Source organism: Oncorhynchus gorbuscha, linkage group LG13, assembly GCF_021184085.1.
Source record: "Oncorhynchus gorbuscha isolate QuinsamMale2020 ecotype Even-year linkage group LG13, OgorEven_v1.0, whole genome shotgun sequence".
Classification (NCBI taxonomy): domain Eukaryota; kingdom Metazoa; phylum Chordata; class Actinopteri; order Salmoniformes; family Salmonidae; genus Oncorhynchus; species Oncorhynchus gorbuscha.
The window spans coordinates 79,368,508-79,392,748 of NC_060185.1; the positions used below are offsets into that span (position 1 = coordinate 79,368,508).

The window sequence follows — 24,241 nt, forward strand, 5'->3', positions numbered from 1 at the left end:
GAAACACTGTCACCACTGATAAATCCACCATTGAGAATTTCAATAAGCATTTTTCTACGGCTGGCCATGCTTTCCACCTGGCTACTCCTACCCCTGTTAACAGCATTGCACCCCCCACAGCAACTCGCCCAAACCTTCCCCATTTCTCCTTCTCCCAAATCCAGTCAGCTGATGTTCTGAAAGAGCTGCAAAATCAGCCGGGCTAGACAATCTGGACCCTTTATTTCTAAAATAATCTGCCGAAATTGTTGCCACCCCTATTACTAGACTGTTCAACCTCTCGTGTCATCTGAGATTCCCAAAGATTGGAAAGCAGCTGTGGTCATCCCCCCTCTTCAAAGGGGGGGGGGGACACTCTTGACCCAATCTGCTACAGATCTATATCTATCCTACCCTGCCTTTCTAAGGTCTTCGAAAGCCAAGTCAACAAACAGATTACTGACCATTTTGAATCTCACCATACCTTCTCTGCTATGCAATCTGGTTTCAGAGCTGGTCATGGTTGCACCTCAGCCACGCTCAAGGTCATAAACGATAGCTTAACCGCCATCGATAAGAAACATTACTGTACAGCCATATTCATTGATCTGGCCAAGGCTTTCGACTCTGTCAATCACCACATCCTCATCGGAAGACTCGACAGCCTTAGTTTCTCAAATGATTGCCTCGCCTGGTTCACCAACTACTTCTCAGATAGAGTTCAGTGTGTCAAATCGGAGGGTCTGCTGTCCGGACCTCTGGCAGTCTCTATGGGGGTGCCACAGGGTTCAATTCTTGGACCGACTCTCTTCTCTGTATACATCAATGATGTCGCTTTTGCTGCTGGTAAATCTCTGATCCACCTCTACGCAGACGACACCATTCTGTATACTTCTGGCCCTTCTTTGGACACTGTGTTAACAACCCTCCAGGCAAGCTTCAATGCCATACAACTCTCCTTCCGTGTCCTCCAATTGCTATTAAATACAAGTAAAACTAAATTCATGCTCTTCAACCGATCGCTGCCTGCACCTGCCCGCCTGTCCAACATCACTACTCTGGACGGCTCTGACTTAGAATACGTGGACAACTACAAATACCTAGGTGTCTGGTTCGACTGTAAACTCTCCTTCCAGACCAACATCAAACATCTCCAATCCAAAGTTAAATCTAGAACTGGCTTCCTATTTCACAACAAAGCATCCTTCACTCATGCTGCCAAACATACCCTTGTAAAACTGACCATCCTACCTATCCTCGACTTCGGCAATGTCATTTACTAAATAGCCTCCAATACCCTACTCAACAAATTGGATGCAGTCTATCACAGTGCCATCCGTTTTGTCACCAAAGCCCCATATAATACCCACCATTGCGACCTGTACGCTCTCGTTGGCTGGCACTCGCTTCATACTTGTCGCCAAACCCACTGGCTCCATGTCATCTACAAGACCCTGCTCGGTAAAGTCCCCCCTTATCTCAGCTCGCTGGTCACCATAGCATCTCCCACCTGTAGCACATGCTGCAGCGTGTATATCTCTCTTGTCACCACCAAAATCAATTCTTTCTTTGGCCGCCTCTCCTTCCAGTTCTCTGCTGCCAATGACTGGAACAAACTATAAAAATCTCTGAAACTGGAAACACTTATCTCCCTCACTAGCTTTAAGCACCAACTGTCAGAGCAGCTCACAGATTACTGCACCTGTACATAGCCCACCTATCATTTAGCCCAAACAACTACCTCTTTCCCTACTGTATTTTTTTATTTTTTTAATTGTTTTATTTTGCTCCTTTGCACCCCATTATTTTTATTTCTACTTTGCACATTTTTCCACTGCAAATCTACCATTCCATTGTTTTATTTGCTATACTGTATTTACTTTGCCACCATGGCCTTTTTTTGCCTTTACCTCCCTTATCTCACCTCATTTATTCACATCGTATATAGACTTGTTTATACTGTATTATTGACTGTAAGTTTGTTTTACTCCATGTGTAACTCTGTGTCGAACTGCTTTGCTTTATCGTGGCCAGGTCACAATTGTAAATGAGAACTTGTTCTCAACTTGCCTACCTGGTTAAATAAAGGTAAAATAAAAAAACATTATGTTCTGCTACACAACCATTATGTTCTGCTACACAACCATTCTGTTCTGCTACACAACCATTCTGTTCTGCTACACAACCATTCTGTTTTCTACACAACCATTCTGTTTTCTACACAACCATTCTGTTTTCTACACAACCATTCTGTTCTGCTACACAACCATGCTATTCTACTACACAACCATTCTGTTCTGCTACACAACCATTCTGTTTTCTACACAACCATTCTGTTCTGCTACACAACCATTCTGTTTTCTACACAACCATTCTGTTCTGCTACACAACCATTCTGTTCTGCTACACAACCATTCTGTTTTCTACACAACCATTATGTTCTGCTACACAACCATGCTATTCTACTACACAACCATTCTACTATACAACACCATTATATTCTACTGCACAACCATTATGTGCTACTACGCAACCATTCTATGCTACTACGCAGCCATGCTATTCTACTACACAGCCATGCTATGATACTACACAGCCATGCTATGATACTACACAGCCATGCTATGATACTACACAGCCATGCTATGATACTACACAGCCATGCTATGATACTACACAGCCATGCTATGATACTACACAGCCATGCTATGATACTACACAGCCATGCTATGATACTACACAGCCATGCTATGATACTACACAGCCATGCTATTATACTACACAGCCATGCTATGATACTACACAGCCATGCTATGATACTACACAGCCATGCTATGATACTACACAGCCATGCTATGATACTACACAGCCGTGCTTCTACACCTGCATTGCTTGCTGTTTGGGGTTATAGGCTGGGTTTCTGTACAGCACTTTGAGATATCAGCATATGTACGAAGGGCTATATAAATACATTTGATTTGATTTGATTGTGTTCTACTACATAACCATTCTGTTCTACCACACAACCATTATATGCTACTACACAACCATTATGTTATGCTACACAACCATTATATGATACTACACAGCCATTACGCTCTACTACATAACCATTCTGTTCTACTACATAACCATTCTGTTCTACTACATAACCATTCTGTTCTACTACATAACCTTTTTTTTTTTTAACCCCCTTTCTCCCCAATTGTGTGGTATCCAATTGTTAGTAATTAATATCTTGTCACACCGCTACAACTCCCGTACGGGCTCAGTAGAGACGAAGGTCGAAAGCCATGTGTCCTCCGAAACACAACCCAACCAAGCCGCACTGCTTCTTAACACAGCATGCATCCAACCCGGAAGCCAGCCGCACCAATGGGTCGGAGGAAACACCGTGTCACCTGCCGACCTTGGTTAACAACCATTATATGATACTACACAGCCATGCTATGATACTACACAGTAATTCTATTCTACGACACAACCATTATATTCTACTACATAACCATTCTGTTCTACTGCACAACCATTCTGTTCTGCTATACAACCATTCTGTTCTGCTACACAACCATGCTATTCTACTACACCATTCAATTCTACTACACAATCATGTTCTACGACACAACCATTCTATTCTACTACACAACCCCACTATCTACTACATTATTTTTGACTGCACAACCATGAAATTCTACTACACAACCATTATATTATACTACACAACCATTACATTCTACTACAGAACCATTCTATAACACAACCATTCTGTTCTACTACACAACCATTCTATTCTACCACACAACCATCCTGTTCTACCACAACCATTCTATTCTACCACATAACCATTCTATTCTACAACACAACCATTATGTTCTACTACACAACCATTCTATTCTACCACACAACCATTCTATTCTACCACACAACCATTCTATTCTACCACACAACCATTCTATTCTACCACACAACCATTATATTCTACCACACAACCATTCTATTCAACCACACAACCATTCTATTCTACCACACAACCATTCTATTCTACCACACAACCATTCTATTCTACCACACAACCATTCTATGATACCACACAACAATTCTATTCTACCACACAACCATTCTATGCTACCACACAACCATTCTATTCTACCACACAACCATTATATTCTACCACACAACCATTTGATTCTACCACACAACCATTCTGTTCTACCACACAACCATTATATTCTACCACACAACCATTATATTCTACTACACAACCATGCTTTTCTACTACACAACCATGCTTTTCTACTACACAACCATTCTATTCTACCACACAACCATTATATTCTACTACACAACCATAATATTCTATCACACAACCATTATTTTCTACTACACAACCATGCTTTTCTACTACACAACCATTCTATTCTACCACACACCCATTCTTTTCTACTACACACCCATTCTTTTCTACTACACACCCATTATTTTCTACTACACAACCATGCTATTCTACTACACAACCATGCTATTCTACTCTTTAACCGTTATGTTCTACTACACAACCATGCTATTCTACTACACAACCATTATATTCTACCACACAACCATGCTATTCTACTACACAACCATTATATTATACTACACAACCATTATATTATACTACACAACCATGCTATTCTACTCTTTAACCATTATGTTCTACTACACAACCATGCTATTCTACTACACAACCATTCTATTCTACCACACAACCATTCTATTCTACCACACAACCATGCTTTTCTACTACACAACCATGCTATTATACTATTTAACCATTGTGTTCTACTACACAACCATGCTAATCTACTACACAACCATTATATTCTACTACACAACCATGCTTTTCTACTACACAACCATGCTATTCTACTCTTTAACCGTTGTGTTCTACTACACAACCATGTTTTTCTACTACACAACCATGCTATTCTGCTCTTTAACCATTATGTTCTACTACACATCCATTATGTTCTACTACACAACCATGCTATTCTACTACACAACCATTATATTCTACTTTAACCGTTATGTTCTACTACACAACCATGCTATTCTACTACACAACCATGCTAATCTACTACATAACCATGCTAATCTACTACACAACCATTCTATTCTACTACACAAACCCAATATCTAATACACAACCATTATGTTCTACTACACAACCATTATATTCTGCTACACAACCATTCCATTCTTATCTACAATTATTATGTTCTCCTACACAACCATTCTATTCTACCACACAACCATTCTATTCTACCACACAACCATTCTATTCTACCACACAACCATTATATTCTACTACACAACCATTATGTTCTACCACACAACCATTCTGTTCTACTACACAACCATTCTGTTCTACTACACAACCATTCTATTCTACCACACAACCATTCTATTCTACCACACAACCATTCTATTCTACCACACAACCATTCTATTCTACCACACAACCATTCTATTCCACCACACAACCATTCTATTCTACCACACAACCATTATATTCTACCACACAACCATTATGTTCTACCACACAACCATTATGTTCTACCACACAACCATTATGTTCTACCACAGAACCATTCTATTCTACCACACAACCATTATATTCTACCACACAACCATTCTATTCTACCACACAACCATTCTATTCTACCACACAACCATTCTATTCTACCACACAACCATTCTGTTCTACTACACAACCATTATGTTCTACTACACAACCATAATGTTCTACTACACAACCATGCTATTCTACTACACAACCATTCTATTCTACTCTTTAACCGTTATGTTCTCCTACACAACCATTCTATTCTACCACACAACCATTATATTCTACCACACAACCATTCTATTCTACCACACAACCATTACATTCTACTACAGAACCATTCTATTCTACAACACAACCATTCTGTTCTCCTACACAACCATTCTATTCTACCACACAACCATTCTACCACACAACCATTATGTTCTACTACACAACCATTATATTCTTCCACACAACCATTATGTTCTACCACACAACCATTCTATTCCACCACACAACCATTATGTTCTACTACAGAACCATTCTATTCTACACCCCAACTTTTGTTCTACTACACAACCATTCTATTCTACCACACAACCATTCTATTCTACCACACAACCATTCTATTCTACCACACAACCATTCTATTCTACCACACAACCATTCTATTCTACCACACAACCATGCTTTTCTACTACACAACCATGCTTTTCTACTCTTTAACCGTTGTGTTCTACTACACAACCATGCTATTCTACTACACAACCATGCTAATCTACTACACAACCATTATATTCTACTACACAACCATGATTTTCTACTACACAACCATGCTATTCTACTCCTTAACCGTTTTGTTCTACTACACAACCATGCTATTCTACTCTTTAACCGTTATTTTCTGCTATTCTACTACACAACCATTGTATTCTACTACACAACCATGCTATTCTACTACACAACCATTATATTCTACCACACAACCATGCTATTCTACTACACAACAATTATTTTCAACTGCACAAGCATTCAATTCTACTACACAACCATTCTGTTCTACTACACAACCATTCTATTCTATAACACAACCATTCTGTTCTACTACACAACCATTCTATTCTACCACCCAACCATCCTGTTCTACCACAACCATTCTATTCTACCACATAACCATTCTATTCTACAACACAACCATTATGTTCTACTACACAACCATTCTATTCTACCACACAACCATTCTATTCTACCACACAACCATTCTATTCTACCACACAACCATTCTATTCTACCACACAACCATTCTATTCTACCACACAACCATTCTATTCAACCACACAACCATTCTATTCTACCACACAACCATTCTATTCTACCACACAACCATTCTAGTCTACTCTTTAACCGTTATGTTCTACTACACAACCATGCTATTCTACTACACAACCATTATATTCTACCACACAACCATGCTATTCTACTACACAACCATTATATTATACTACACAACCATTATATTATACTACACAACCATGCTATTCTACTCTTTAACCATTATGTTCTACTACACAACCATGCTATTCTACTACACAACCATTCTATTCTACCACACAACCATTCTATTCTACCACACAACCATGCTTTTCTACTACACAACCATGCTATTATACTATTTAACCATTGTGTTCTACTACACAACCATGCTAATCTACTACACAACCATTATATTCTACTACACAACCATGCTTTTCTACTACACAACCATGCTATTCTACTCTTTAACCATTATGTTCTACTACACAACCATGCTATTCTACTACACAACCATTCTATTCTACCACACAACCATTCTATTCTACCACACAACCATGCTTTTCTACTACACAACCATGCTATTATACTATTTAACCATTGTGTTCTACTACACAACCATGCTAATCTACTACACAACCATTATATTCTACTACACAACCATGCTTTTCTACTACACAACCATGCTATTCTACTCATTAACCGTTGTGTTCTACTACACAACCATGTTTTTCTACTACACAACCATGCTATTCTACTACATAACCATGCTAATCTACTACACAACCATTCTATTCTACTACACAAACCCAATATCTAATACACAACCATTATGTTCTACTACACAACCATTATATTCTGCTACACAACCATTCCATTCTTATCTACAATTATTATGTTCTCCTACACAACCATTCTATTCTACCACACAACCATTCTATTCTACCACACAACCATTCTATTCTACCACACAACCATTCTATTCTACCACACAACCATTATATTCTACCACACAACCATTATGTTCTACCACACAACCATTCTGTTCTACTACACAACCATTCTGTTCTACTACACAACCATTCTATTCTACCACACAACCATTCTATTCTACCACACAACCATTCTATTCTACCACACAACCATTCTATTCTACCACACAACCATTCTATTCTACCACACAACCATTCTATTCTACCACACAACCATTATATTCTACCACACAACCATTATATTCTACCACACAACCATTATGTTCTACCACACAACCATTATGTTCTACCACAGAACCATTCTATTCTACCACACAACCATTATATTCTACCACACAACCATTCTATTCTACCACACAACCATTCTATTCTACCACACAACCATTCTATTCTACCACACAACCATTCTATTCTACTCTTTAACCGTTATGTTCTACTACACAACCATTCTATTCTACCACACAACCATTATATTCTACCACACAACCATTCTATTCTACCACACAACCATTACATTCTACTACAGAACCATTCTATTCTACAACACAACCATTCTGTTCTCCTACACAACCATTCTATTCTACCACACAACCATTCTACCACACAACCATTATGTTCTACTACACAACCATTATATTCTTCCACACAACCATTATGTTCTACCACACAACCATTCTATTCCACCACACAACCATTATGTTCTACTACAGAACCATTCTATTCTACACCCCAACTTTTGTTCTACTACACAACCATTATATTCTACCACACAACCATTCTATTCTACCACACAACCATTCTATTCTACCACACAACCATTCTATTCTACCACACAACCATTCTATTCTACCACACAACCATGCTTTTCTACTACACAACCATGCTTTTCTACTCTTTAACCGTTGTGTTCTACTACACAACCATTATTCTACTACACAACCATGCTATTCTACTACACAACCATTATATTCTACTACACAACCATGATTTTCTACTACACAACCATGCTATTCTACTACACAACCATTTTGTTCTACTACACAACCATGCTATTCTACTCTTTAACAGTTATTTTCTGCTTATTTCTACTACACAACCATTGTATTCTACTACACAACCATGCTATTCTACTACACAACCATTATATTCTACCACACAACCATGCTATTCTACTACACAACAATTATTTTCAACTGCACAAGCATTCAATTCTACTACACAACCATTCTGTTCTACTACACAACCATTCTATTCTACTACACAGCCATGCTATTCTACTACAAGCATTCTGTTCTACTACACAACCATTCTGTTCTACTACACAACCATTCTATTCTACTACACAGCCATGCTATTCTACTACACAGCCATTCTGTTCTACTACACAACCATTATGTTCTACTACACAACCATTATGTTCTACTACACAACCATGCTATTCTACTACACAACCATTATATTCTACCACACAACCATTCCGTTCTACTACACAACCGTTCTGCTACACAACCATTCTATTCTACCACACAACCATTCTATTCTACCACACAACCATTCTATTCTACCACACAACCATTCTATTCTACCACACAACCATTACGTTCTACCACACAACCATTATGTTCTACTACACAAACATTATGTTCTACTACACAACCATTATGTTCTACTACACAACCATTATGTTCTACTACACAAGCATTATGTTCTACTACACAAGCATTATGTTCTACTACACAACCATTATGTTCTACTACACAACCATTATGTTCTACTACACAACCATTATGTTCTACTACACAACCATTATGTTCTACTACACAACCATTATGTTCTACTACACCTATGAAGAAATCCACCAAATGAAATAGTTGAAATTATTTGTTCTACTACACAACCATTATGTTCTAGAATCTTCTTATGTTCTACTACACAACCATTATGTTCTACTACACAACCATTATGTTCTACTACACAACCATTATGTTCTACTACACCTATGAAGAAATCCACCAAATGAAATAGTTGAAATATTTGTGAGAATCTTCTGCTGTCGATGCTAAGAACTCATATCAAAGTTGAAAAGTTAAGCTTTCACCCTTGAGCGTCGTGTGTGTGTGTGTGTGTGTGTGTGTGTGTGTGTGTGTGTGTGCGTGCGTGCGTGCGTGCGTGCGTGCGTGCGCGTGTGCGTGTGCGTGTGTGTGTGTGTGTGTGTGTGTGTGTAATATGATGCAAGTGTGTACACAGGCATACATGCATGTTTTCAATACAGGTCGTCACTATGTAAATTCCTCCTGTATAAAATGGAGAGCAACTCTTCAATAATATTGACCAAATGAAATGGTTAAATGAGACTGTAAAGAGTAAGAACACATTCCTTTGAAATCTAAATTCCAGCGGGGCACATTACACTAGAACATTTCCTCTCCTAGGTAGAGCCTGTAGATAGAGTCGGACACTAAAGAAAGGCTGGCTTTATGTTTGACTGGGGGGACATACAGTACTGTTGTAACGGCTTTCTTCTGTCGAAGGAGAGTCGGACCAAAATGCAGCGTGGTTAGTTTAATACATCTTTAATAAAGAAAAAACACGAACAATACAAAAACAACAAACGGAAACGTGAAAACCTATACTGTCACGCCTTGGTCATTGTATCTTGTGTTTTTGTTATATGTTTGGGTAGGCCAGGGTGTGACATGGGTTTATATGTTGTATTTCGTATTGGGGTTTGTATTAATGCACACATGGGAGTGTGCTAAATGGCATATTTTATTTATTTATTTATTTATTAGTAGGGGTGTGTCTAGTTAGGCTTGGCTGCCTGAGGCGATTCCTAATTGGAGTCAGCTGATTCTAGTTTTCTCGGATTGGGAACCGTATTTAGGTAGCTTGAGTGCGCGTTGTATTTCGTGGGTGATTGTACCTGTCTCTGTGTTAGTCACCAGATAGGCTGTATTTAGTTTCACTCGTTTGTTGTTTTCTTCTTCAGTTATTTCATGTACCGTATTATCTTCATTAAAAGTCATGAGTAACCTACACGCTGCATTTCGGTCTGACTCTCTACAAACAACAGACGAACTACATTACAGAATCACCCACCACCATTCACAGACCGAGCAGCGTGTGAACTAGCAGGAGCTAAAGGAGGACGATATGGACGGCAGAAGCAGGGATTATACGACGTGGGAAGAAATCGACAGGTGGGCGGCCGACCCAGAGCGAGTGCAGGAGCCCGCCTGGGATTCCCTACAGCAATGCGAAGAGGGCTATACACGTATGGAATCGAGAAGGAAAGCATTGCTATACAGAGCGAAAACTGAAGGTAAAGGGGGAAAGCTCAGAGAGAGAGTGGCTGAGTCAGAGAATAGACCTGAGCCTACTCTCCCTGTTAATCGTGAAGAGCAGTTGCAATGGGAGAGACTGCATCATTTGGAGATTTGGACATGGGAGGAGGAATTAGACGGTCAAGGACCCTGGGAGCAGCCGGGAGAATATCGCCGTCCCAAGGAGGAAATAGAGGCAGCTAAAGCGGAGAGGCGCATGTATGAGGCAGCACGGCGACGCGGTTGGAAACCGGAAAGTCAACCCCCAAAAAAATATTGGGGGGGGCTAAAAGGGAGAATAGTTATGCCAGGTAGGAAACCTGCGCATACTCCCTGTGCTCACCGTTGGGCTAGAGAGACCGGGCAGGCACCATGTTATGCTATGGAGCGCACGGTGTTTCCAGTGCGGGTGCAGAGCCAGCTGCGACACATACCAGCCCTTCCTATTGGCCGGGCTAGTGTGGGCATCGAGCCAGGTAAGCTTGGGCAGGCTCGGTGCTCAAGAGCTCCAGGGCGCCTGCACGGTCCGGTCTATCCAGAGCCACCTCTACACACCAGTCCTCCGGTAGCAGCTCCCCGCACCAGGCTTCCTGTGCGTGTCCTCGCGCCAGTACCACCAGTTCCAGCACCAAGCACCAGGCCTCCAGTGCGCCTCGCCTGTTCAGCGCAGCCAGTGCTTTTCTCCCCTCCTGCGCTGCCGGAGTCTCTCGCTTGTTTAGCGCAACCAGAGCTGTTCTCTTCTCCTGCGCTATCGGAGTCTCCCGCCTGTTTAGCGCAGCCAGAGCCTTTCTCCTCTCTTGTGCTGCCGGAGTCTCCTGTCTGTCCAGCGCCACCAGTGCTCCCAGTCGGCCCAGCGCGTCCAGTGCGCATCGCCTGTTCAGCGCAGCCAGAGCTTTTCTCCTCTCCTGCACTGTTGGAATCTCCAGCCTGTTCAGCGCAGCCAGAGCCTTTCTCCTCTCCTGCGCTGCCGGAGTCTCCCGTCTGCCCAGCGCCGCCAGTCGGCCAGGATCCGCCAGAAGTGCCAGTCTGCCAGGATCCGCCAGAAGTGCCAGTCTGCCAAGATCTTCTAGATCGGCCAGACAACCTGAATCATCCAGGTCCACCAGCCAGCCAGGATTTACCGGAGCCTACTACCTGCCTGAGCTTCCTCTCAGTACTGAGCTTCCTCTCAGTACTGAGCTTCCTCTCAGTACTGAGCTTCCTCTCAGTACTGAGCTCTCAGTCCTCCCCTCAGTACCGGGCTGCCCTCAGTACCGGGCTGCCCCTCAGTCCCGGGCTGCCCCGGGCTGTCCCGGGCTGCCCCTCTCTGTCCCGGGCTGCCCCTCTGTCCCGAGATGCCCCTCTGTCCCGGATGCCCCTCTGTCCCGAGATGCCCCTCTGTCCCGAGATGCCCCTCTGTCCCGAGATGCCCCTCTGTCCCGAGATGCCCCTCTGTCCCGAGCTGCCCCTCTGTCCCGAGCTGCCCCTCTGTCCCGAGCTGCCCCTCTGTCCCGAGCTGCCCCCCTCTGTCCCGAGCTGCCCCTCTGTCCCGAGCTGCCCCTCTGTCCCGAGCTGCCCCTCTGTCCCGAGCTGCCCCTCTGTCCCGAGCTGCCCCTCTGTCCCGAGCTGCCCCTCTGTCCCGAGCTGCCCCTCTCCCGAGCGTGCCCCTCGGTCCCGAGCTGCCCCTCGGTCCCGAGCTGCCCCTCGGTCCCGAGCTGCCCTCAGTTATGTGGGGATCAGGGTGAGGACTATTAGGCCATGGTCGGCGGAGAAGGTGGATTATCCTAGGACGCGAAGGGGAGGAACTAGGACATTTATGGAGTGGGGTCCACGTCCCGAGCCAGAACCGCCATCATGGTCAGACGCCCACCCGGACCCTCCCTATGCTCTTGAGGTGCGTCCCGGAGTCCGCACCTTAGGGGGGGGTTCTGTCACGCCTTGGTCATTGTATCTTGTGTTTTTGTTATATGTTTAGGTAGGCCAGGGTGTGACATGGGTTTATATGTTTTATTTCGTATTGGGGTTTGTATTAATTGGGAGTGTGTATTAGTAGGGGTGTGTCTAGTTAGGCTTGGCTGCCTGAGGCGATTCCTAATTGGAGTCAGCTGATTCTAGTTGTCTCGGATTGGGAACCGTATTTAGGTAGCTTGAGTGCGCGTTGTATTTCGTGGGTGATTGTACCTGTCTCTGTGTTAGTCACCAGATAGGCTGTATTTAGTTTCACTCGTTTGTTGTTTTCTTCTTCAGTTATTTCATGTACCGTATTATCTTCATTAAAAGTCATGAGTAACCTACACGCTGCATTTCGGTCTGACTCTCTACAAACAACAGACGAACTACATTACATATACAGCCTATCTGGTGACAACTAACACAGAGACAGGAACAATCACCCACGAAACACTCAAGAATATGGCTGCCTAAATATGGTTCCCAATCAGAGACAACGATAATCACCTGACTCTGATTGAGAACCGCCTCAGGCAGCCATAGACTATGCTAGACACCCCACAAAAACCCCATGACAAAAACGCACCACAATAACCCATGTCACACCCTGGCCTGACCAAATAAATGAAGACAAACATACATTACTTCGACCAGGGCGTGACAACTGTCAGTGCAAACTGATGGCGAACATGGAGAGAAAGTAACTATCAACAAAATATATATTTTTTTTGGTGACTCCAAAAGAAGAGGGAAAAACATCACAATTCAGAACCAGACAGAAAATCTGCCCACACACAAGAGGTTTGTAGTGGAGTACTGATGCAGTAACACACACACAAAGAGCATGATTTATTTTTATTTTTTTCAACGGCCACATCTTGCCATAATTGACATGAATACACTTAATCTACAAAGTGTTTCTCCTGCAGCATGTAATAAGGCATGCAGTAAACCTGCTCTCAGTTTGTAATTGTGACTAATAGTGGCCGTGGGCCTTACTGCCTTGTGAGAGACATTCACTTAAACATGTCATTTTAATTACCATAGAAAAATGTCACAACATGCAGTTTGTAAAATGTATTTAATGTGTTTCTGGAAGGCGTAGAGGATAGATCTAACGTCGAGCAAACAACAAAACAGCAGAAAGCATATCGCTTTAACAAGAAGATATGCATCACTTACACTTTGTCTTTCAAAAAACTCTCTCACTTCCTTGTATTCCCTTAAATGAGCAATTTGCTAAATCTATTTTAATGATATGTACCCAATGATTGTGCAAAGAATATAACTTGTAATTCACTCATGGACTTAGTTCAACTGTCGTACCACATCAAAAACAAAAATATACTGTAAGCATGTTTTACTCCAATGTTTGTAAACAAAGTAAATGTAAACAGACACTATGTAGCCTAAAACATTGTTAAAACTATAATTTTGACATCAAGGATGGTCAGTCTTTGCATCCATAGCTCTGTCTTTGAATTTGAGAGTGGTTACATTTCTCCAGCCCCATCCCTCAGTTTTTACCAGAACAGGGGTGGGGAGTACACTTGTTATTGTTTCAATTGCTGATTGTCACTTTAATGAAATGTTCTTGAGTCCAAAACATCGACAGATGCACAGTGTGAGAGATATAACATCCTAAAGGACTATAGGACAAAGGTAAGGCCAGGCAAACAAGTCTTGCCTTACAGACCACCACAAGACTCCTAGCAGACAAACACAGTAATAGATAGTGTAAAGGAAATTAAAAGAGCCAGTGGGCTGAACACACCACTTCCTGCAGGGATGTGTCTTGAATGGCACCCTTTTCCATCTACTATAGTGCATTACGTTTGACCAGGACCCATAGGGACTAGTGTGTCATTGGAGTGCAGTCTAGGACTAGAGCTGGGGAAGTGAAGGGTCAGAGACAGGAAATGAGTTGTAGTGTGAGTTTCTCGACTACTCTGTCAACACTCAGATTGACTAAACTGAGGTGTCACGTCAGTTTTAACGACTGGTACGTTCAGTACCCTTGGATATAACTCAGGGTCTTGATAACAGTGTGTGTGTGTGTGTGTGTGTGTGTGTGTGTGTGTGTGTGTGTGTGTGTGTGTGTGTGTGTGTGTGTGTGTGTGTGTGTGTGTGTGTGTGTGTGTGTGTGTGTGTGTGTGTGTGTGTGTGTGTGTGTGTGTGTGTGTGTGTTACAGCTGTATTTAACAGCTTTGCATAACATGATCACAGTATCTAAGCATCCCTTTTAGACAAATCCTCCAATGTTAATCAAAACATGGTAGGCTATGTGCCACAAAGCTAAGTACAAAATAAACACAGTATGTTTCAATATGCTAACTATTCCATGGTTATTACTGGAGAGCTACATGGGTACACAATATCTCCCACTGTTAAAGTCAAGGTCTGCTATTTACCATGACTTCGTTCAAATGATGTGCCCATAGTTAACCGTTAAGCCTTAAACACAATAAAAATACCCTTGGTATTTCCCTTAATATCCAAAAGTAATTTTCTTCTCTTAATACGTACTCTTGAAATGTAGCGCATTTGCACACAACATGTATTAATTACAACTAAATAAGCCGAGCAGAGCCGTGTAGTCATTAGCCTTTCCTTTTGAACAGGAGATGGGGTAATATTAAATACATCGGCCAACCTAAAACATTAAGGAACCACTCTGATATTCTGCAAAAAAAATCCCTCCCCGGGCAGCATCAACCATTGAGCCTGAGCTTTACCACACACATGCAAACTTAGACACACACACGTGCGCTAGCACATGCACACAAACACAAAACACAGTCCCGCTCGCGCAAACACACACACACACCAAAAGTGAGTAAATATTTAGCATTTTCATCTGGCCCCAGTCTGAGTGAGTGACAGCTAAGGCCTTGGTGGAAGAGATAACAGATCACCAGGAGTTCTAGCAACCAAGTCCTCAGAAGTTTCTTAAGCTGGGCTCAAAAGAGCCACTGACAGTTCACTTTTCATGTTGAATGTGGAGTCAGTGAGAGAGCCTTAGCGCCACACAGTTGTCACAGTACATCAAAACATCCACGGGATTGACTAAAAATGATGCAAATGTGTCGATGATAGACGCCCAACCTTCCCCATTGACACCAAAGTCTTCCCTGAGAAATCTAGAAAGTTCTGTTTCCCTCCCTCTGTCCTCTGACTAAGGCTGCATGAAGATCTCATCAAGCCAATCTAATAGTTGAGTCATTTTCTATTAGCTATTATGGCTAGAGTCCGACCAATACGTTTTTTTAGGTCCGAAAAGATTTACATTTTTTGCAGGACAAAATGGAACGAAACTTCTGCCGATATACTGTTTCACGCCGGGACAATCAAAAAGTATACATTTTTCACACTGAATTCTCATAAATTGCCATAAATTGCCCTTTTATCATTCTCTTGCTTGAATATCGGTTATGATCCGACACAAATATAGCGGTAAAAGGCCATTATTAGCCGATAATATCAGTGAACCGATATATCGGTTGGGCTCTATTTATGCCCTTGCTTGGGGATAAGCAGCTTGAAAATACCTCATGATTGCCACAGAAAAATAATCACAACAGCCCAAAGGGTTCATAGATCTGGCATTGTGTATTCATTGGCTTCTATTTTGTTGTTGCTTCTATTCTAATTTCTTTGTGTGTATGCATTAGCTTTGATGCACTCAGGTCAGTACTACAGTATGACAAGCATTGATGTGACATTGCTAATTTGGAAATGAAGGCCAATTAAACATCACAGACTCCCTCTCTCTCTGCCTGAAGGACTATACCTAGTGGAGCCGGGGCCGTGGGTTAGTGTTCATATGATGTAGGGAGGGAAACTGATTAAGACCTCAAAGAATACTACAAGCGCTGCGGGGTATTACAGGACTTCATGTATGTGAGATCTCTAAGAGGTTCCTAACAGTCATCCATGGAACCATTGTGTGCCCAGTCGGAAGAACATGAGGTTTTACAAACGTGATGTTTTAAATCAGACAAGGTTGACTTACTTGTAAACTCCCTAAAATAACCTAAACACCTATTAAAGCCTGTCAATTATATTATCTAAGGAGACCTTGAAATGTCTTCCAAATCTTGGAAAACTAGATCCCTTCAAATGGCCAGCATAAAAAAGCAGCTGTAGCTGTGTCTTTTTGTCTAGCTGTGTGGTGCTGCATTCACAGTTCTAGGTCTGTGTTGTAGCTAGCAGTGTATTATCTCAGTAAGTAACCCAGCATGGAAAGGAGCTTTCACAGCTCTATGATTCTACCCACTGTGTTGTAGCTAGCAGTGTATTATCTCAGTAAGTAACCCAGCATGGAAAGGAGCTTTCACAGCTCTATGATTCTACCCACTGTGTTGTAGCTAGCAGTGTATTATCTCAGTAAGTAACCCAGCATGGAAAGGAGCTTTCACAGCTCTATGATTCTACCCACTGTGTTGTAGCTAGTGTTGTAGCTAGCAGTGTATTATCTCAGTAAGTAACCCAGCATGGAAAGGAGCTTTCACAGCTCTATGATTCTACCCACTGTGTTGTAGCTAGCAGTGTATTATCTCAGTAAGTAACCCAGCATGGAAAGGAGCTTTCACAGCTCTATGATTCTACCCACTGTGTTGTAGCTAGCAGTGTATTATCTCAGTAAGTAACCCAGCCTGAAAGGGGCTCATTAATGATCTGTGGATTGTTTAGCCTTCTTGTGCTCTGTTGGCACCAACCGCACAAGGGCACCAAACCCAATATCACCAGTATGCCAATTAATAGGGATGCATAATATATCGGTGAACATATCGGAATCGGACGATATTAGCCAAAAATGCCAACATTGGATTCACTCCGATGTCTAGTTTAACGCCGATGTGAAAAACCGATGTCAAAGCTGACGTGTAGACCTATAACACAGATAGATGAGAACATCGTTGGATATAATGTAGGTACATGACATACTGACACCACGTAAAATGTTGCACTACATGTGCAAGCACAGCATTCCTAACCTTGCCCACAATGTCTGCTGTGTTGATCGAGCAGTCAACAATTTGAGCAGTCATTTGAAAGAGTAAGAAAATTTCAGCGAGACAACTCAAAGGCGAAATCCATTAACCCCAAGATAATGGAATTCATTGCCCTTGACAATCAACCGTTCTCTGTTGTGGGTGATGTTGGCTTTCGTTGACTGGTCGAGCACGGATACACTTTTTTATGTTGTTGATGTTGTCCTACTGAAGTTACACAGAAATAGCGTCACTGCTGTTAGCTTCATGACTGACATTTGGACCAGCGATATCAGCTCCATGAACATGCTAAGTCCAACAGCACAGTGGGCCATTGAGGATTTCGTACTGAGGAAAGTCGTATTGCATGCTCATGAATATTCTGGTTGTCATACCGCTGCTGCCATTTCAATGGCATTTTTGAACATGTTTCAATGGCATTTTTGAACACTAGCTAGCTCCATTCGAACAACTGACTCGAGAAATAAGCTCATCAACTGCGCCTGCAGTAGACCACCCATACGTAGAATGTATGCACACATGACTGTAAGTCGCTTTGGATAAAAGCGTCTGCTAAATGGCATATATTATTATTATTATTACGTGATGGGCTTTATGTGCGTCTAACATTTCTGGGATATTTTTTTTCAGCTCATGAAACATGGGACAAACACTTAACATGTTGCATTTATATTTTGTTCAGTGTAGTATTTGTATTCTAATTCCTAATTCTAACGCCACTGATTATGTCACATAAGAGTGGAGTGTGCATGCCCATTCTGACTTTGCCAATGCTAAGCTAACCAGTTAGCTAGTAGTTCGTGTGTGAGGGTCTATGGAGTGAAGATGGCCCCTTTTCCCAACCTGGTGGATGTTTTTACTTGCCCACATTGGCGAATGAAACGGTTGCCCTTGTTTACAGTTTGCCCCAGCAACAAAACTGCCCACACAGACTGTGAAGAAGCGATTTGGTGGCATTCTCTCTTTACAGTGTCACCACCATGCTCGATGCTATATACAAGGACCGCTACTTCAATGCAGACAATAAATGTTACATTCAAGGCTGGACAAGATGGAAACGGACACAGTGAGAGTGTGCACCAAGGATGAGAGGCCATGGAGAGGCATGAAACTTCCCTGCTTGACATGTATGATGCAATCCTGGTTGAGAATGAAATGACTGAACAAATGAACAACGAAACAGCACAGAAAGTAAGTGAAATAAATAGGTTTTGATTATGTTTTACTGGTAATGGGGACATATGTAAATGCCAACAAAATACATTTTTGGTCAGTGTGTGTAACCTTTATTTAACTAGGCAAGTCAGATAAGAACAAATTCTTATTTACAATGACGGCCTACCCCAGGCCAAACCCGGACGACACTGGGCCAATTGTGTGCTGCACTATGGAACTCCTAATCACGGTCGGATGTGATACAGCCTGGATTTGAACCAGGGACTGTAGTGACACCTCTTGCACAGAGATGCAGTGCCTTAGACAGCTGTGTCCATGTGTGTGTTACCTATGGAGCTGTACTAGAATGCTTAAAAGGCTGCAAAAATGTTAAATATTGGTTATCGTTTTTTTTGCAAGGAAAATATCGGCATTGGACTAAAATGTCATATCGGTGCATCACTACCAGTTAAGTCTACTGTGTGTCAGTGTAGCAGTTGGAGCCCATCCCCCAGTCCACGAAACCCATGATCCCACTGGTGCGGTGATTTACATCAGAGGGAATCATGCACCTGAACCAGGCTGAACAGAGCACCAGTGTTTTAAATCGTGGCTGAACTGTTATTATTTGGGCTGAATAAAGAGCGAGGCAGGGAGTGCGAGTTGAGGGCCTCAGGTTGTGGCCTTGTCACGGTGCAGACAATGGGAGTCGATGCTGAACCTGCCAGTCTTCCCTGTCCGGGGGTGGTGGGGGTTGCTGAAAGGCACTGGAGGGGGGCATAGAGGCCAAACACAATGGAACCAGACCCCCGCCTCCCCCCAACTGGGATTGCATGAGCCTACCCAGACAATGCACTTCCACATGTCTATTTCACAGCCTCCTCTGTTCATGGTTCACAACAGCACTGAATGGCTTTGTCAGCCCGCCGGTCTTTTGAAGGAGACCTTTGTCAGCCCGCCGGCCTTTTCAAGGAGACCTTTGCCTCGGTTTTGCTGTAACGCATTCCCACTTTTTACTGGGCAAACTTTTATAACAAATAAATGAACTGTTTTGCCACCTTTTGATCTAATCGTTACGGTGGGACTTTTGTGCCGACACGCAGGGGTCTTCTGACGTCTTTCTGGGTACGTGCCGATGAAGAAATGGTGCTGACATCCATAACTGAAAATTCTGCAACCTTGAATAAAGCCAAAATCAGAAGAAGATCATAGAGTAGCAGCTGACTGAAAAGTGACATTATTCACAGAGGGAATATGTACTGGGGGAAGGGAATCTGTACTGGGGGAAGGGAATCTGTAATGGGGGAAGGGAATCTGTACTGGGGGGGAAGGTACTGAGGGGGAAGGGAATCTATACTGGGGGAAGGGAATCTGTACTGGGGGTAAGGGAATCTGTACTGGGGGAAGGGAATCTGTACTGGGGGAAGGGAATCTGTACTGGGGGAAGGGAATCTGTACTGGGGGAAGGGAATCTGTACTGAGGGGGAAGGGAATCTGTACTGGGGGGAAGGGAATCTGTACTGAGGGGAAGGGAATCTATACTGGGGGAAGGGAATCTGTACTGGGGGTAAGGGAATCTGTACTGGGGGTAAGGGAATCTGTACTGGGGGTAAGGGAATCTGTACTGGAGGGAAGGGAATCTGTACTGGGGGAAGGGAATCTGTACTGGGGGAAGGGAATCTGTACTGGGGGTAAGGGAATCTGTACTGAGGGGAAGGGGATCTGTACTGAGGGGAAGGGGATCTGTACAGGGGGAAGGGAATCTGTACTGGGGGAAGGGAATCTGTACTGGGGGAAGGGAATCTGTACTGGGGGAAGGGAATCTGTACTGGGGGTAAGGGAATCTGTACTGGGGGTAAGGGAATCTGTACTGAGGGGAAGGGGATATGTACTGAGGGGAAGGGGATCTGTACTGAGGGGAACGGAATCTGTACTGAGGGGAAGGGAATCTGTACTGAGGGGAAGGGAATATGTACTGAGGGGAAGGGAATCTGTACTGAGGGGAATGGAATCTGTACTGAGGGGAAGGGAATCTGTACTGAGGGGAATGGAATCTGTACTGGAGTGAGGGGAATCTACTGAAGGGACTGAGGGGAAGGGAATCTGTACTGAGGGTCAAGGGAATCTGTACTGAGGGTCAAGGGAATCTGTACTGAGGGGGAAGGGAATCTGTACTGAGGGGGAAGGGAATCTGTACTGAGGGGGAAGGGAATCTGTACTGAGGGGGAAGGGAATCTGTACTGAGGGTCAAGGGAATCTGTACTGAGGGTCAAGGGAATCTGTACTGAGGGTCAAGGGAATCTGTACTGAGGGTCAAGGGAATCTGTACTGAGGGTCAAGGGAATCTGTACTGAGGGTCAAGGGAATCTGTACTGAGGGTCAAGGGAATCTGTACTGAGGGTCAAGGGAATCTGTACTGAGGGTCAAGGGAATCTGTACTGAGGGGAAGGGAATCTGTCCTGAGGGGAAGGGATTCTGTCCTGAGGGGAAGGGATTCTATTGAAGGGAAGTGAATCTGTACTGGGGGAAGGGAATCTATTGAAGGGAAGTGAATCTGTACTGGGGGGAAGGGAATCTATTGAAGGGAAGTGAATCTGTACTGAGGGGAAGGGAATCTACTGAAGGGACTGAGGGGAAGGGAGTCTGTACTGAGGGAGAAGGAATCTGTACTGAGGGGGAAGGGAATATGTACTGAGGGGGAAGGGAATCTGTACTGAGGGGGAAGGGAATCTGTACTGAGGGGGAAGGGAATCTGTACTGAGGGGGAAGGGAATCTGTACTGAGGGGGAAGGGAATTTGTACTGAGGGGGAAGGGAATCTGTACTGAGGGGAAGGGAGCTGTACTGAGGGGGGGAAGGGAATCTGTACTGAGGGGGAAGGGAATCTGTACTGAGGGGGAAGGGAATCTGTACTGAGGGGAAGGGAATCTGTACTGAGGGGAAGGGAATCTGTACTGAGGGGGAAGGGAATCTGTACTGAGGGGGAAGGGAATCTGTACTGAGGGGGAAGGGAATCTGTACTGAGGGGGACGGGAATCTGTACTGAGGGGACGGGAATCTGTACTGAGGGGGAAGGGAATCTGTACTGAGGGGAAGGGAATCTGTACTGAGGGGAAGAGAATCTGTACTGAGGGGGAAGGGAATCTGTACTGAGGGGGAAGGGAATCTGTACTGAGGGGGAAGGGAATCTGTACTGAGGGGACGGGAACCTGTACTGAGGGGAAGGGAATCTGTACTGAGGGGGAAGGGAATCTGTACTGAGTGAGGACATATGGATGGATGTGCTGGATGAATGGTGGTGAGGGACCTGTACATCATAAGCCGGGGGAGCTGATGGCTACTAATGCAAAGTAAGGAGAGCCAATCAACTTCGATATGTATTCCACTCGGACTGGTTGACACATCGTACAGATGGATATGTCAAGGCCGGCATGCCGCACCGTTTCGCTGAAAAATCATTGCATTAGACATGACGACATGGGGCCGGGAAGATTATGTGATTGAATAAGGTCTTATATACATTAAGAGCCCTCCTTCACTCCCTCCTATTTATTTACCTATCCATCTTTTTTTATTCCATTCATCCACATCCAACATTCCTCCTTGAAAGAGCTGTAGCAGAGGTGCCCTTTCAAACTGAAGTGGATTTTCAATAAATAGTCTGCCTAATGGGAATGGCTCCCTGGGATCCCTAGTTCATATTGAGCAGGGACGGTATCAGTGTCACCGTGAGAGGACTACAGAGGCCCTTGATCTACGTATACCATTTTCTTGATTTCTCTGTTGCGGTCAATTTGGTGAAGGGGGTGACGGTGAGGCCACTTACGCCCATCTCTCGCTCTCGTCTCCTGGGGGCCGACTCCTCCTTGACCGCAGTTTGAAGGAGGGCCAGACCAGGCTCTTCTCACTCTGCCCTTTGACCTTTGCTTGAGGCGAATCGAGAGGCAGAATGAAATTGTCCTCTCACACCCATCCTTCTCCGCAGAGAACCACTCTCTGTACCTAACACATCTCTCAAAGCCTCCCTCCTTCCGTCTATATGACATCACCATCACGCTCACTACCTCATAGCAGCATCCACATTATCATCCTAGCCTGGCTGTCTGTGTGTGTGCAGCCATGTGTGTGTGTAAATGGTGATTGGCGTGCGGCGGAGAGCAGTCAGCGTAATGTGATTAATCAGCGGGATGAGTTGAGATGGGAGACCACACTAAGGGCAGTGTCATCCCAGCGGGAGGCTTTCTCTTCCCCCTCTGAATCAACCTGCATCCATATCTCCCCCGGCGCCTATCCTCTCAGACATCACCACTTACCAACAACCCTCTTCACACCAAGCCACCGCTCCATTCCCCAAGTCCGCCCAGCGACACAACCAATAAGGGATATTACCGCTTCCCATGGCTGCACTTAGGACTGCATGAGGCACCGAGTGTTCAAGTGAGGGGACATTAAGGGGTGTCCGTTTCCCCCGGGCCATGTGTGTGTGTGTGGAACAGGGATGGGGAACGACGATGGGATTGTATATGTCCGCTGTTCTGTTGACAGATTCATCTCTCCTCAACAGAAAGGCTGAATGTGGAAAAAGGTCACCGTGTTAGATTCCCTGTTCCTCGGCAAAGTGGCGGTGGGGCTTGGAGCAAAGAAGAAGAAGAAGTGCTGTATGTCTTCACTACCTATCTGCAAGGTTATTTATCTATTTTGCTGAGTGAGAAAGGGCGACAGACTGCTTGTGTTCCAGTCAAGACAGAGAGACAGCTCACCGCACAGGGGAGACAAGACCGATACTCACTAGTGATCAATCTCACAGAGACTTTGACTGCCAAGCTTACATAGAAATGTGCTCCTTTTTAATTCACTCATCCCCCTTCTATACGCCTCCTACTTCACATTAGACAGAAAGACACAAAAGGAAAATGGGCTGCAGGACAAGAGCGATAAAAGATTGGGCAGGCGA

At 43.7% G+C, this 24,241-nt stretch overlaps 1 protein-coding gene across 1 annotated transcript in view; it reads right to left on the reverse strand.

The window, feature by feature from the left end:
* The window catches only part of diaph2 (diaphanous-related formin 2), a 732,655-nt gene that overhangs the window by 312,184 nt on the left and 396,230 nt on the right, over positions 1-24,241 (reverse strand).